A 13,254-nucleotide genomic window follows, 5' to 3' on the forward strand; every position below is an offset into this window, starting at 1 on the left:
CCTCATGACGTTCCCTCCATTCTTTCCAGCCCTCACGAGCGTTGGCCGTTGGAGACGGCAACACTCGGGCACCGGCCATGACGTGAATTCACACATCTCCTCCGTCGGGGGTGCGCTCCGAGGAGAGACATTAGGTACTCCAACGACATCCCTCCAGGCCACCATGCATGGCACCATCGGGGTTACGCCTAAACTCTGCCGCACCGGAAGCCCAGTGGGGGCTGCGGCCGCAATGGCCTTTGGCACGGATGTCCCCACACCCGCCCAAAGCCGCCCCATATCTATTGACTCAGGTCACAATTCCGGCGAGGTTATTAAAGGGGCTGGGGAAGCTGAAGGGTTGTGGTTCTTTCTGTTTGTGTTGAGAAGTTCATGGTGTGTGAAGAAACCTTCCCCCCGAAGAGTCTTATATAGGGGATAAATGCTGGTGAGAATTAATTCACGTAGAATTCGAAAAGAGAGTTGTCAACAGTGTTAATTATGAGGCCACCAAATTCCAAGGGAACCGGAGATCGTTGGATTTGTGCTAATTCACGAGGACATTAATGAGGGCGCGTCCCGCGCACCGAAACGTCAAGCGCGGAACATGAATGGCCAAGGGACGCTTCGTAAGTGAAGGAAATGGGGGCTTGAGCTGGAGTCGAGATCAGCGCCACGTGTAGGATCGAAATCCGACTCAAGGAAGAATCATCTCCAGTAGAGCGGCCCGAAGACAAACTCCTACTTACAGAGAAATGAAAGCGTTAGACAGAACCAAGGCACTGCATGGTCCTCGGACTCAGGCCTGTGGGAAAACTACTGGCTCCTCTATACCTGGGTACTAGACAGAACCAAGGTATTGCATGGTCCTCGGACTCAAACCTATGGGGAAACTAGATACTTACGGAGAAATGAAAGCGTTAGACAGAACCAAGGCACTGCATGGTCCTCGGACCCAAGCCTGTGGGAAAACTACTCGCTCCTCTATACCTGGGTACTAGACAGAACCAAGGTATTGCATGGTCCTCGGACTCAAACCTATGGGGAAACTAGATACTTACGGAGAAATGAAAGCCTTAGACAGAACCAAGGCACTGCATGGTCCTCGGACCCAGGCCTGTGGGAAAACTACTCGCTCCTCTATACCTAGGTACTAGACAGAACCAAGGTATTGCATGGTCCTCGGACTCAAACCTATGGGGAAACTAGATACTTACAGAGAAATGAAAGCGTTAGACAGAACCAAGGCACTGCATGGTCCTCATGCTTCGGAGCACGTAATGTGTCCATCATTAAATCCAGGCAGCTCTGTGCTCCCCACATCCAAGGAGGAGTTATCCATCTAACGGTGGAGATTCGTCTGGCATTCATGAGCGGGAAAATCCGCATGGTTCCTCAATTTTGGGTATAAATACCCGTACGAACTGCTTCTTCCTGTTCCTCATTTGTAATCGAGGATATTCGTGCGCCTTCCCGAGTTCAGACACACCCTCACTAGCACCTCCAGCACAAAAGCCTGTCTGAGGAGCCCTTTCTCTTTCCTGTAAGTCGCTCTCTCTTTGGCCCTCTTTCTCGTTACCCTTTTTTCTGCTTCGCTTATTCTTTCTTAGTTCTTTTAGGCGTCTACTAGGATTGGTAGGTTTAAGAAATACGTTGATACTGAGGAGGCGATGGAGAAATTCATCACCGACTATAAAATTCCGGCAATGTGAATCTGGGACATTGTGAGGACGGGGAGTGGTGCATATACAGGCAGGAGGGCAAGGTGGTAATTCCCGTAGTTGTCTTCCTTGAAGGGGGATGACGATCCCTATGGGGCCGGTGATGAGGGATTACCTTATGCACTTTCGGTTGGCCCCCACCCAATGTGGGATAAATGTCTTTAGGATTCTGGGCTGTGTGGATGCCCTGAACGAGAAGATGGGGCTGAGGTTGACCCACCATGATGTGAACTAGTGCTATAATCTTCAGCTTTTAAGGGTAAGTCGTATTACCTGAAAACGAGGGACGACAGGGTGCGGCTCATTCAGTGCCTCCCCGAGCCCAGCAAGGGGGAGATTTCCTCATTGTGTCGGGGGAGTGGCACGATGGCTTTCACTGCCCAATAACAAAGGGCACACCATGTGGGGCAGTGGGAGAAGGATAGGGTTTCAAGCTCTCGTCTTTTTTGTTTACCCACCTTTCTTTTTTACTAACGTCCTGGTATTTTTCGTTTGCAGACCCGCACGCCTTCCAGCGTCATTTCCATCTGATCAACCGGGAAGATTTGCAAAAGGTGCTGAGGGCGCCAGTGTACATAAACGAGGACGACAACCAGGTTAGGGCCGCCACATAATTTTAGGTTATACACCTACCCAGAAATCGTTCCCGGTTCCGAAGCACGTCATCCTCGCCAATGATCCTCGGCTCCAGAGGATTACTATGATCGAGGACGGATTTTCGTTCCCCGAGGGGCCCTCTGACCAGGAAACTGTCACATTAGCCGTCCCCTCCTCTTCCCAACTGTTTGTCGAGGCCGTCGAGGGAGCTCTAGAGGGGGAAGGGGACGCGTTTGAAGTTTTCGCTCGTCTTGATCAGTCCGAGGATCCTCCTAGGGACTTGGGTGATCCCAATTTGAGCGAAGCAGACCTCCTTGCTTCAGAAACCCCTCCTCGGCCGTCAATGGGTTACAAGAGGAAACCCACCACCAAGTTGTTGGACCTGCTTGAGGGCCAACCAGGGGAGTCCCAACAGAAAACTCCTACTCCTCCTTCGAAGGCTAAGTCAACTTCCGCTCGGCAGAAGCTTCCTCCCTCTCCTTTTTAGAAGAGCTCACCCTCTGGGTCCGTGCCGGCTGGCCCTAAGAAGAAGAAGGATAAGGGTAAAAGAATCGTGGGGGATAGGACGGTGTCCTCACAGGAGGAGGACACTGTTCTAAGGCCGTCCAAGCAGCTCAAGATTGGCGGAAGGAGTCCGGATAGGCAGGTTGCCGACACCACCTCGTCCGGGGCTGACGCCTGGCTCCCAGCCCTGATGCTCCGCGGGGAGCCATTGAGGGATAACGCCTCTCTTAGGGATTTTAACGAGGGCGAGGGTACGCGCGTGGCAGACGCATTGGAGAGGAGCCTGCTGCTCCCAGCGGACATGGCTGAGCTTGACTCTTTGACGAGCGAGTAGGTCTTCCTCAGCCTTAAGCGATATGTAGGGATGGTAAGGGCTATAACCTTAATTCTTCTCCCACTCTTTTCCTCTTATGGGGCTCATCGCACGTTGGTCATTTTGACAGGCTGTCCAAGCTATCTTTGCATTGGAGGGGTGGCAAACGACCAGAAGGAGGCCCTTAAAAAGGAGCGCGACTGGCGATACCAGGCCACCAATACTCTGACGAATTCCGAAGCTGATCTCGTCAAGGCCCGAAAGGCTCTGAAAGAAGTGACCAGTGAGCGGGATAATGCGCTGTCTAGTCTTGAGGGCGCCCAAACCCAGGCCACGGAGCAGACGAGGCGCCTACGAGAGGTGGAGGAGCAATTGCGGATCGCGAGGGATCTGATTACTGACCTGCGGGCTGACGTGGCTAAGGCCGAGGAGAATCAGAGGGCAGCCGAGTGGGCCAGGGACCAGGCCCTGCGGGCCAAGGACGAGGCTGATCATGGCAAGGAGATCGCCGAACGTGCCAAGGAGGAGGCCGAAGCCGCGGCCTACGCTGATGGGGTGACTGCAGTAGAGGCCGACTACAAGGCTCAAGTCCCGGAAGTGTGTAGGCGATATTGTTCCCAGGTCTGGGCTGAGGCCCTCAAACAAGCTGGAGTGGAGGCTGCGTCCGACCTATGGAAGGCGGAGAACGTGTATTATCCCCCCGCTATCCGTGAGGCCGCCCCTGAGGACCCTGAGGTTGGGGAGATTGCTGAAGAGGTGTGGGCAGCTGAACTGTGGGAGCATTCGAGTGAGGAGGTGCCCCCNGTACACTGGCGCCCTCAGCACCTTTTGCAAATCTTCCCGGTTGATCAGATGGAAATGACGCTGGAAGGCGTGCGGGTCTGCAAACGAAAAATACCAGGACGTTAGTAAAAAAGAAAGGTGGGTAAACAAAAAAGACGAGAGCTTGAAACCCTATCCTTCTCCCACTGCCCCACATGGTGTGCCCTTTGTTATTGGGCAGTGAAAGCCATCGTGCCACTCCCCCGACACAATGAGGAAATCTCCCCCTTGCTGGGCTCGGGGAGGCACTGAATGAGCCGCACCCTGTCGTCCCTCGTTTTCAGGTAATACGACTTACCCTTAAAAAGCTGAAGATTATAGCACTAGTTCACATCATGGTGGGTCAACCTCAGCCCCATCTTCTCGTTCAGGGCATCCACACAGCCCAGAATCCTAAAGACATTTATCCCACATTGGGTGGGGGCCAACCGAAAGTGCATAAGGTAATCCCTCATCACCGGCCCCATAGGGATCGTCATCCCCCCTTCAAGGAAGACAACTACGGGAATTACCACCTTGCCCTCCTGCCTGTATATGCACCACTCCCCGTCCTCACAATGTCCCAGATTCACATTGCCGGGAATTTTATAGTCGGTGATGAATTTCTCCATCGCCTCCTCAGTATCAACGTATTTCTTAAACCTACCAATCCTAGTAGACGCCTAAAAGAACTAAGAAAGAATAAGCGAAGCAGAAAAAAGGGTAACGAGAAAGAGGGGCCAAAGAGAGAGCGACTTACAGGAAAGAGAAAGGGCTCCTCAGACAGGCTTTTGTGCTGGAGGTGCTAGTGAGGGTGTGTCTGAACTCGGGAAGGGCGCACGAATATCCTCGATTACAAATGAGGAACAGGAAGAAGCAGTTCGTACGGGTATTTATACCCCAAAATTGAGGAACCATGCGGATTTTCCCGCTCATGAATGCCAGACGAATCTCCACCGTTAGATGGATAACTCCTCCTTGGATGTGGGGAGCACAGAGCCGCCTGGATTTAATGATGGACACATTACGTGCTCCGAAGCATCAGCGACGTGCCCTTGGCAGGTGAATGGGCCCCAGCACTAACGAGGGGTGGGGGGGGATGAGGCCGAGGATGTCAAAATCCTCCTCCCCGCCCAAGGATGCGTGCAGCAAGATTTTGAGGGGCTATTGTGGGGCCAGGAAATCGAGCAGCCTCGGCCCACTCCAAACCAAGCCCAAATGGCCCGATCCGAGGAAGGATGACTACCCAAGGCCAAGTTGGGGAGCAAACTCTTCTTTGGATCCACGCCGAGGATCCCCTCGTCCTCGGCGTACTAAGGATAACTGTAAGGGAGGGGGGACAGACCCAGAGCAAGTTGTCACCTCAACACTTAATACGTTCACCTAACCTTTCTGGCCGCATTAATGGGGATGCAACCCCCGGGCAGGGCTACATCGATCAGGGTGAACCACTTGAGCACGGATGCGACCTCTGATGGGACAGGCAGCCAGAGGAGAAGCCAATGAACGACCAACAGAAGGAGGAAGAGAGTAATATATAAGGGGGTTTTTTTTGGAGAAGGAAAGGAGAAAAAAGGCCTCCTCGGCCATGGGCGGAGGAGCATCCCCTAGTTGTAAATTGTTCCAAGTAGTTTCTTCAATAAAAGGAAAAGATGTTCATGCTTCTAAGACGCCGGTCAGCGCTTAAACCTTCAACCCACTCTCTATAAATTCATTGTTCTGGGTTCGTTGGGCCTATAACCAATCTCTTTTGGGCTTAGGCTACAAAAACCGACCCTACAACTTCTATTTAAAATTTTTTCCTAGCCCCACCTAACTTCAACACCCTAAGCACTCCAGTCATCTTTGTCACAGGCCCACTGCCTCCACCACCTTTGTCCAAACACATGCAAGCTCTTCATGTGTCCTTCCCTACACATCAAATACTTCTAGATTTGAAGAAGTTTGCGGCGACAAAGAAGACACACGGCGGAGTTCGGTGATGAAGCCGGTGAATCCAGCAACGAATCTTGTCTTTTCTTTTGTTGACCAATGAATGATTTGAAACTTTTCTGGCAAGATCACAGAGATTCTCTTAGTAAAATTTTGGTTTTTTGGGTGGATCTTTTTTTTTAGGTTTTACCTTTTATGAATTGAATTTTATTGGGGTTTTGGTTTTGTGCTTGGATTGTTTGGAAAGTTTGGTTTTAAGGGATGATATGTTTTTGGGTTTTGCCTACAATTTAAGACCAAAAATAGACATTTTGGGTGAGAGGGCTTAGTCATTGGCGATGTGGCATAGCAGATTATGAGTGACAAAGAGGAGTGAGTTGATGTTGGAGATGTTGCACAGGAGTTCTGGTGGCTGGGTTTTTTTTTTAAATCACAAATAGAGTTAACAAAAGTGTTTAAGCCATTTGTGGCTTTTGACACCGTTAGTGAATATTTTTTATTTGACAGATGGCTGAAATTTAAATGGGAACCTATGGAATTATACCTAAGTTTTGCCCGGAATGGAATAATGTGGTAATCAACATAACTTGGGAATTATTTTCATGTGATGAATGTACAATTAATTAATGCTTAAGGTGCACCTAAATTCAAAGCCATAGGGTTACCACCACCACTTCCAGGCGAGTTGGTAACCAGTTTGTAAGTAACCTATTACTTCGGGGTTCGAGGTGCCGCATTTACCCAGCAAATAAAATTATTAAAAAAAAAAAAAAAAAGGCCATAGGGTTAAAGGAACAACTTTGTCTATAACCATCAGAGCTTTGGTTGTCCAAATTAAGAACTCTTTTGAGGGAAACAACAATTAACTCTTTGGTTGTTCTTTGGTTTGAACAAACAACTCACTAGGAGTTACTTTGGGAGAAACTAATGTTTAGACTTAAAATGGTTTGGTTTTTAGAGTACTTTTGATATGGCAGCCTCTCTAAAATTGTGTCACTAAGACTGTGCTTAACTGCTTATATGCGATAATTTTAGTTTGAAATATTAGATCATTCTCGTTAAAGATTGTAAAAATTTTAGCATTTAGCATCTAAAACACCAACTTTACAACATATAACACATCACTATACAATATCCTCTACATCAAAAATTCTATTTTTTTTAGCACTTCATTTAAATATTCTTTCTTTATCATTTTTTATTCTTCCTCTCTCTCTCTCTCTCTCTTGCTCAAACCAGCACCGTTGGCCACCACATCCACCCACCCATACCACAACCACCACATCCACCCACTATTGCCACCACCAACTAGATCCATCACAACCACAAACAACAGCAGAGAGAGAGAGAGAGAGAGAGAGAGAGAGAGAGGGAGAGAGAGAGAAACCCTCAACATCCAAAGACACCGAATCAACCCAGACCCACAAATCAACTCAGCACCTAGACTTCTTGACCTTCAACCACTACCTATCCCTTGCACCACCTCGCCGGCGAGATCAACAGCCACACCACCATAACCATCTGCACCATCAACAAATCAATTTCGAAACTAAACCCTAAACCGTCTATGCTATTTCGGTCTCGAAACGATGTCGTCCTCGTTTGTGTTTCTTCGAGGATTTTTAAAACGCGGAGGTGGAGCTTGCGGCATCTGTCGTCAGAGAGCTTCCATTCATGGTGTTGCTCATTCGACATCATCTCATAAAGAGTTTGAGACTGATTAAGAGTGTATGGTGGTCTGAGAAGGAGAAAGAGAAAGAGAGAGGAAAATAGTGGAGAAGAAAGGCACGACACAAGAGAGAGTGAGAGAGAGAAAAAGAAAAAAATTTAAAAAAACTCTAGCATCTTGCTACAGTTTGGTGTCAAAGATGAGATTCCACTGTAGCTCAATACTAAAAATTTTAAGATTTAGCATATTTGATGTAGGTGTGTTTTTATCATTTGAGGTGCTAAAAATGCTAAAAAATAGCATTTAGCATTTTTAGCACCTTTGATAAGAATGCTCTTTGGCTGTAGGGAATATATACAAAATTCTCAAATCTGTAAGATGGAAAAATTGAGAAAAAATATGCGCCAAAGAAAACAATTATACAAGCTAATATTTACATGGTTTAGCAATTTGCCTACATTCACAACGTTACAGTGATTTCACTATTCACAAAGAAAAAAATACGAAATGCAATAGTACAGTTTTCTCTCTTAAAACAACACACCAAACCCTAATATCCAAACAATAGTTTTTCTATACAGCTTGGGTCGCTCTACTCCATGGACTAAGCCTAAAAAAAATCTCGTTAAAAACCATAACACTTTTATATTAGGTCAGATCATAATCTGTATCAAATATAAATAGGCTTTACAAAGCCAACAAAGACCAACAAAGTTAGTTTATTTTTTGCTGCATTCTTGGTCAAGCAAATGTGTTGTTTGAGTTTTAGTTGACTGTGGGTCACACGAAATTTCTATCATAAGTTGACTTGAGCCAGTCTTTTAGGCTTGATTTCTTACTTCTTGACTAACTAGATTCAACTTAGTCAATGTAAGGTTGAATTTAATCAACCATTTTGTTGGCTTTATTTCGTGTCAAATTTGCTTGTATTTCAGCATTTAGAAACCCTGTATTTATAGTTTAAAGAATTGTTTGAATTAAACTCGCTAGTTTTGAAATAACACTAAAATAATTTAACGGAATGTGTTATTTTTCACTTTTAAGAAATACAACAAGTTTTCCTCCAAAAAAAAATGAAAAAAAAAAAAAAAAGAAGAAGAAGAAAGTAATACAACAAGTTTTGTCTGTTAACGTGTCCATTGGACTTTAGGATTTAGGCCCACTTTTGGTTTTTTTTTTTTTCGAATAAGCCCACTTTAAGTTTTTGGCCTCCCACACATGTGCCTCTTATATAAATGCATTTCATGGATAATTCATTTTCAAGAAAAATAATATAATTATTCAGTATTTTGAACATTCTTTAAAAGACGAAGAAGAATTTAAACAAATTATCTCTGTGACACATTTTGCAGGCAATTCCAAGGAGTATTTGGCTCGATAATTCTGGAAAACAATTGGTGCAATGGCCAATAAAGAAATCAAAACGCTGCGTTTAAAAGAAGTCAACTTGCCTAAGCAAGTGCTTAAGGGAGGATCAGTCCTTGAAGTTTCTGGTGTCACTGCAGCCCAGGTGACTCAAAAAAAAAAAAAAAAAATCAGTTGTGGGATTTTGCCACATGTCATATTGCAAAGCAAAATTAAATTGTTAAAATAGCTTATATGCTCTAAAACAAGTAAATTGTTTTTTTCATAATATTTTACAGGCAGATGTGATTATTACATTTGAGATAAGCGAGCTCAGTAAAGCTCAAGTGCTGGATCCAAGTTGGACCGACCCACAATTGCTTTGTAGCCGAAACGGTGCATCAGTTAAAGGTGGTATTGGGCCATTTGGGCTACTAGTATTGGCTTCAAAGGGCCTACAAGAATATACAGCAGTGTTTATAGAATTTTTAAAAGCCATAGCAAATATGTGGTGCTTATGTGCAGTGACCAAAGCAGGTCTCTCTCTCTCTCTCTTGCCAAACTTCAAACTTTTTTTTTTTAAACTCATTTTTTTGGTTCTTATGGGTGTTAATTGTTGACAGATCTTCCTTGAATCATGAAAATGATGAGACCACATATGGAGCCTTTGTGGATGTGGACCCTGTTCAAGAGAAGCTGTCACTCAGAAGCTTGGTGAGTTGCTATATATAAAACCAAAGAAAACGTTTTAAAAAACACAAAGTTACATAATCATGTTGTCTTTTTTTGTTGGTGGCAAAAATAATCATGTTGTCTACACATTGCACATTTGCATTCATGGGAAACTTAAGAACTGCAGCATGTTTCAGTGTCTAGCCTATCACAATTTACATCAAACATTTGAATCTTTCCTTTTTTTGGATGTCTTACCTACTCCATACCTGCCTAGGGATGGAAAGTAAATCAGGTTACATTGCATTCATGGTTTACTTAAGAAGTGCAAGATGTTTCTATAGCTCATCATAATTTCCATCAAAACAATTTAACAATCTTTCTTTTGGAGAAGGGCTAGACTTCTATCTAGTGCTCCAATAAATTAGACCAAATATGAGACTGACATGTAATCATTGTTAGATATATAGTGCATCCGTGTGATATCCAATACATTGACTGTAAGCCAAGCAACTTCTATTCTTTGATATTGCACCTATTCAGGCCTTGCCTATGGATGATAATGAATAAGATTTGGTAGGTTTTTCAATTCTACTAAATGCTAATAAGATGAGTTTGGGGTTTTTTTAATGGGTATGAAATAGGTTTGGGTTTTCAATCTTGGGTTCTTGAATCCAATACAATTATATATGCATTTATATTATTAAAATGTTCCTATCATTTATTTTATTTGTAAGAAAAGTCTCTCTAGTAATGTACTAATGCTTGAATTTAATTCAATAACATTATTATATATATATATATATATATGTGGGAAATTTACTAATTTGGTCCTCCAATTATAGGTTAAAGTTCAATTTAATATCTCAATTATTAATTGTGTCAATTCAGTCCTTCAACTATTGATTATGCGAATTTAGTTTCATAAATTTCAAAATTAAGCTAAATCTCTAAATCATCTCTATATTTAAATTTTAACAAAACTAATTAACGTGGAAAATGAAGCATAAGTAAAAAGGTTAGTATTGAAAGTGTAAAGTTTTCAAAATCAATACAGTTTTAACTATTAATTCCATTATATTTAAATGGAAATGGGACCAATGGATGAAATTGATTTGATTTTGAAAGTTAAGGGACTAAATTGACATAATTAATAGTTGATGGACCAATTTGAACTTTACCTAATAGTTGAAGACTAAATAACCTTTTATTTAGGGTTAAACTGACCCACCTGTTTTACGCAATTCATGGTTTGATGAGTGTGATATGGAATTTCTAACATTTAATAAAGTTTTGTAAAGATTTTGCATATAAAATATTTAACAGATTTGAGTTTTAAAGGGGGTTTTTCCCCTTAAACCCGATCCGTTGCTCCTGTCATACTTTGGATTTATACATTTAATATATTGTATTTTATTTTTATTAAAAATAAAAACTCTTTTGGACTCTTATTTATTTATTTCGGATGGATAATCAAGGCCGAGGATACTTTTATCTATTCTTCTGCCAAATCAAAACTAAATAGAAGCACCACTAAGTACAAAAGCTTAACATTCTTTTTTAAGGTTTGAGTAGATGTCCTTTAGGTATTTAATGATTATTATACATTATCATGTGTATTATTAGATCTTTAATAATGTATGAATTTGAAACACACACATTTGTTTTGATAATTTATGTTCTTTTAAAATTCAATATTTTACGTGGTTGTATGTTTTCTAATGGAAGATACCTACTGTTTTCAAAAAAAAAAAAAAAAAAATGGAAGATACCTACTTAAAATGAATACCAATTGCATACAACCAAATAAAATGGAGGCCACCAGTCTAATATTGTTTAATTAAAAGATTCTTTAATTTTCATTCATACAATGATTATACCTACATAAAAGAATTTGACCACCTTTTTGCTGAATTTGTGTTTGCAATTTGCATGATTAAGATTAAGATTATGATTTTTTTTTTTTTTTCATTTACCCATTTAGCGTCCTAATGCATTCGAGGTTATTTCTTTTTACAGATTGATCACTCTATAGTGGAGAGCTTTGGTGGAGAAGGAAAAGCTTGCATCACAGCTAGAGTTTATCCCACATTGGCTACGGATGCTGAGGCGCACTTATATGCTTTCAATAATGGAACTGGGAACGTTGGGATCACAACATTGAGTGCTTGGAGTATGAAGAAAGCTCAAATCAATTGAAACCATACATACTTAGAATTTATGGTGTTCATATGTTTTTATTTGACTATGCAGTATGCACCAATTAAAAAAAAATAATGATAACGACCCATTTGAGCATAGTCAATGAATTGGTGCTTACTAGTTAATCCTGATATTAATCATTAATCAGTTGAAACTATTATATGTTTTCAATAATGCACCAATTTTTTCAATTGTGCACAGTTCGATAAATTCAATTAGTGCATAGAAAATTGATTGTCAATGGAAAAAATTTCAAATGCACTGGGCGCATGAGATAACGTTTCTTGTCAATGATGATTTAGCATAGGCACAAGGCTTTTTTTTTATCACCGTTAAAACAATATAAAATTTTAATTGCGTTAGGGGAGGAAACAGTGCATATCCAACCCTTTTGTTTTTTACAATAAAACCAAACATCAAAGCATGATTTAGACCTTTTTCTAAATAGAAGCCTAGACAATAGCCTAAGTGGGCTAGTGGGCATAAGATGCATGCAAGATTGTACTTCAAATGTAGACAAGATTTTGCTGCTTATATTCAAGCTCAAACATCATCCATAAAATTCATCAAGTAGACTGTACCATGTCCACTTGCTCTGTTCCTTCATTTTCATCATGTTAAACATCATTCTCTAAACTAATTACATCTTAATAACAAGCTAGTCTAGTGCTAGTTTTTAAGTAATTTATGTATCAAAACAAGTGTTACTGATGGATGTATTTAAATAGTTTGAGACTGACTGAAAGTTCAAATAGCGTATAAAACACTATGAACATTTAAACTCCCAATTTACAAATTACCAATTTAAGCTTAATATCAAAAAATGTACGTGCGAAAAATGAACATAAGCTTATAACAGAATTGATAAACAATCTAAACAAAATAAAATCACATCCATAGTAGAAATTAAATTGCAAAGATTAAGGGAAGAGAGATGCAAACACAAGGACAACACAAAGATGTGTTATCGAAGAGGAAACTGAAGCCCTCGACGTAAAACCTCTCCGCCACCCTCTAAGCGGTTAATAATCTACTAGAAAATGAAGTTGGGATACATGAACAGCAGAAGACCATCCAAGTCTAATCTACCTAGTGTACCTAAGCCCTTCAAGCTTCTTACTCCAACAAGGTTACGCCGAACGTTTGTCTTTTCTAGCTTACCAAATTCCGTTATAGCCCATAACATCAATCAATATTCATTGGTCCCTTCCTAACTGCTTCCCAAGCACCAAACAGCCTTCTCACAGATATGAGTATAGTGAGAAAAGGATTTGGCTAAGTGTACCTCTCATGGATGTAACAATAGAGAGGGTGAGAGTAGAAGAATTTAAAGAAACAAAGATGAAGATTGTGGATGAGTCAATCTTGTTTTTCTCTAGGGTTTTTCTCTCAAATTTCTCTCTGGAAACTTTTTACATTTCGTGGGTATAAAAGGTATTTATACTGGAGTGAGAATGGAATGCGAAGAGTCAGTTTTTCCAAAACATAGTAGATTGGCGACTTGGCCTTACGACTTGACC

The 13,254-nt window shown here is 41.9% G+C and overlaps 1 pseudogene; it reads left to right on the plus strand.

Moving 5' to 3' along the window:
- Positions 1 to 8,856: 8,856 nt before the first annotated feature.
- LOC111995138 (fructan 6-exohydrolase-like) lies at positions 8,857 to 11,944 on the plus strand (annotated as a pseudogene).
- The last annotated feature ends 1,310 nt before the right edge of the window (positions 11,945 to 13,254 follow it).

This window comes from Quercus suber, unplaced genomic scaffold (assembly GCF_002906115.3).
Source record: "Quercus suber isolate HL8 unplaced genomic scaffold, Cork oak 2.0 scaffold_609, whole genome shotgun sequence".
NCBI lineage: Eukaryota > Viridiplantae > Streptophyta > Magnoliopsida > Fagales > Fagaceae > Quercus > Quercus suber.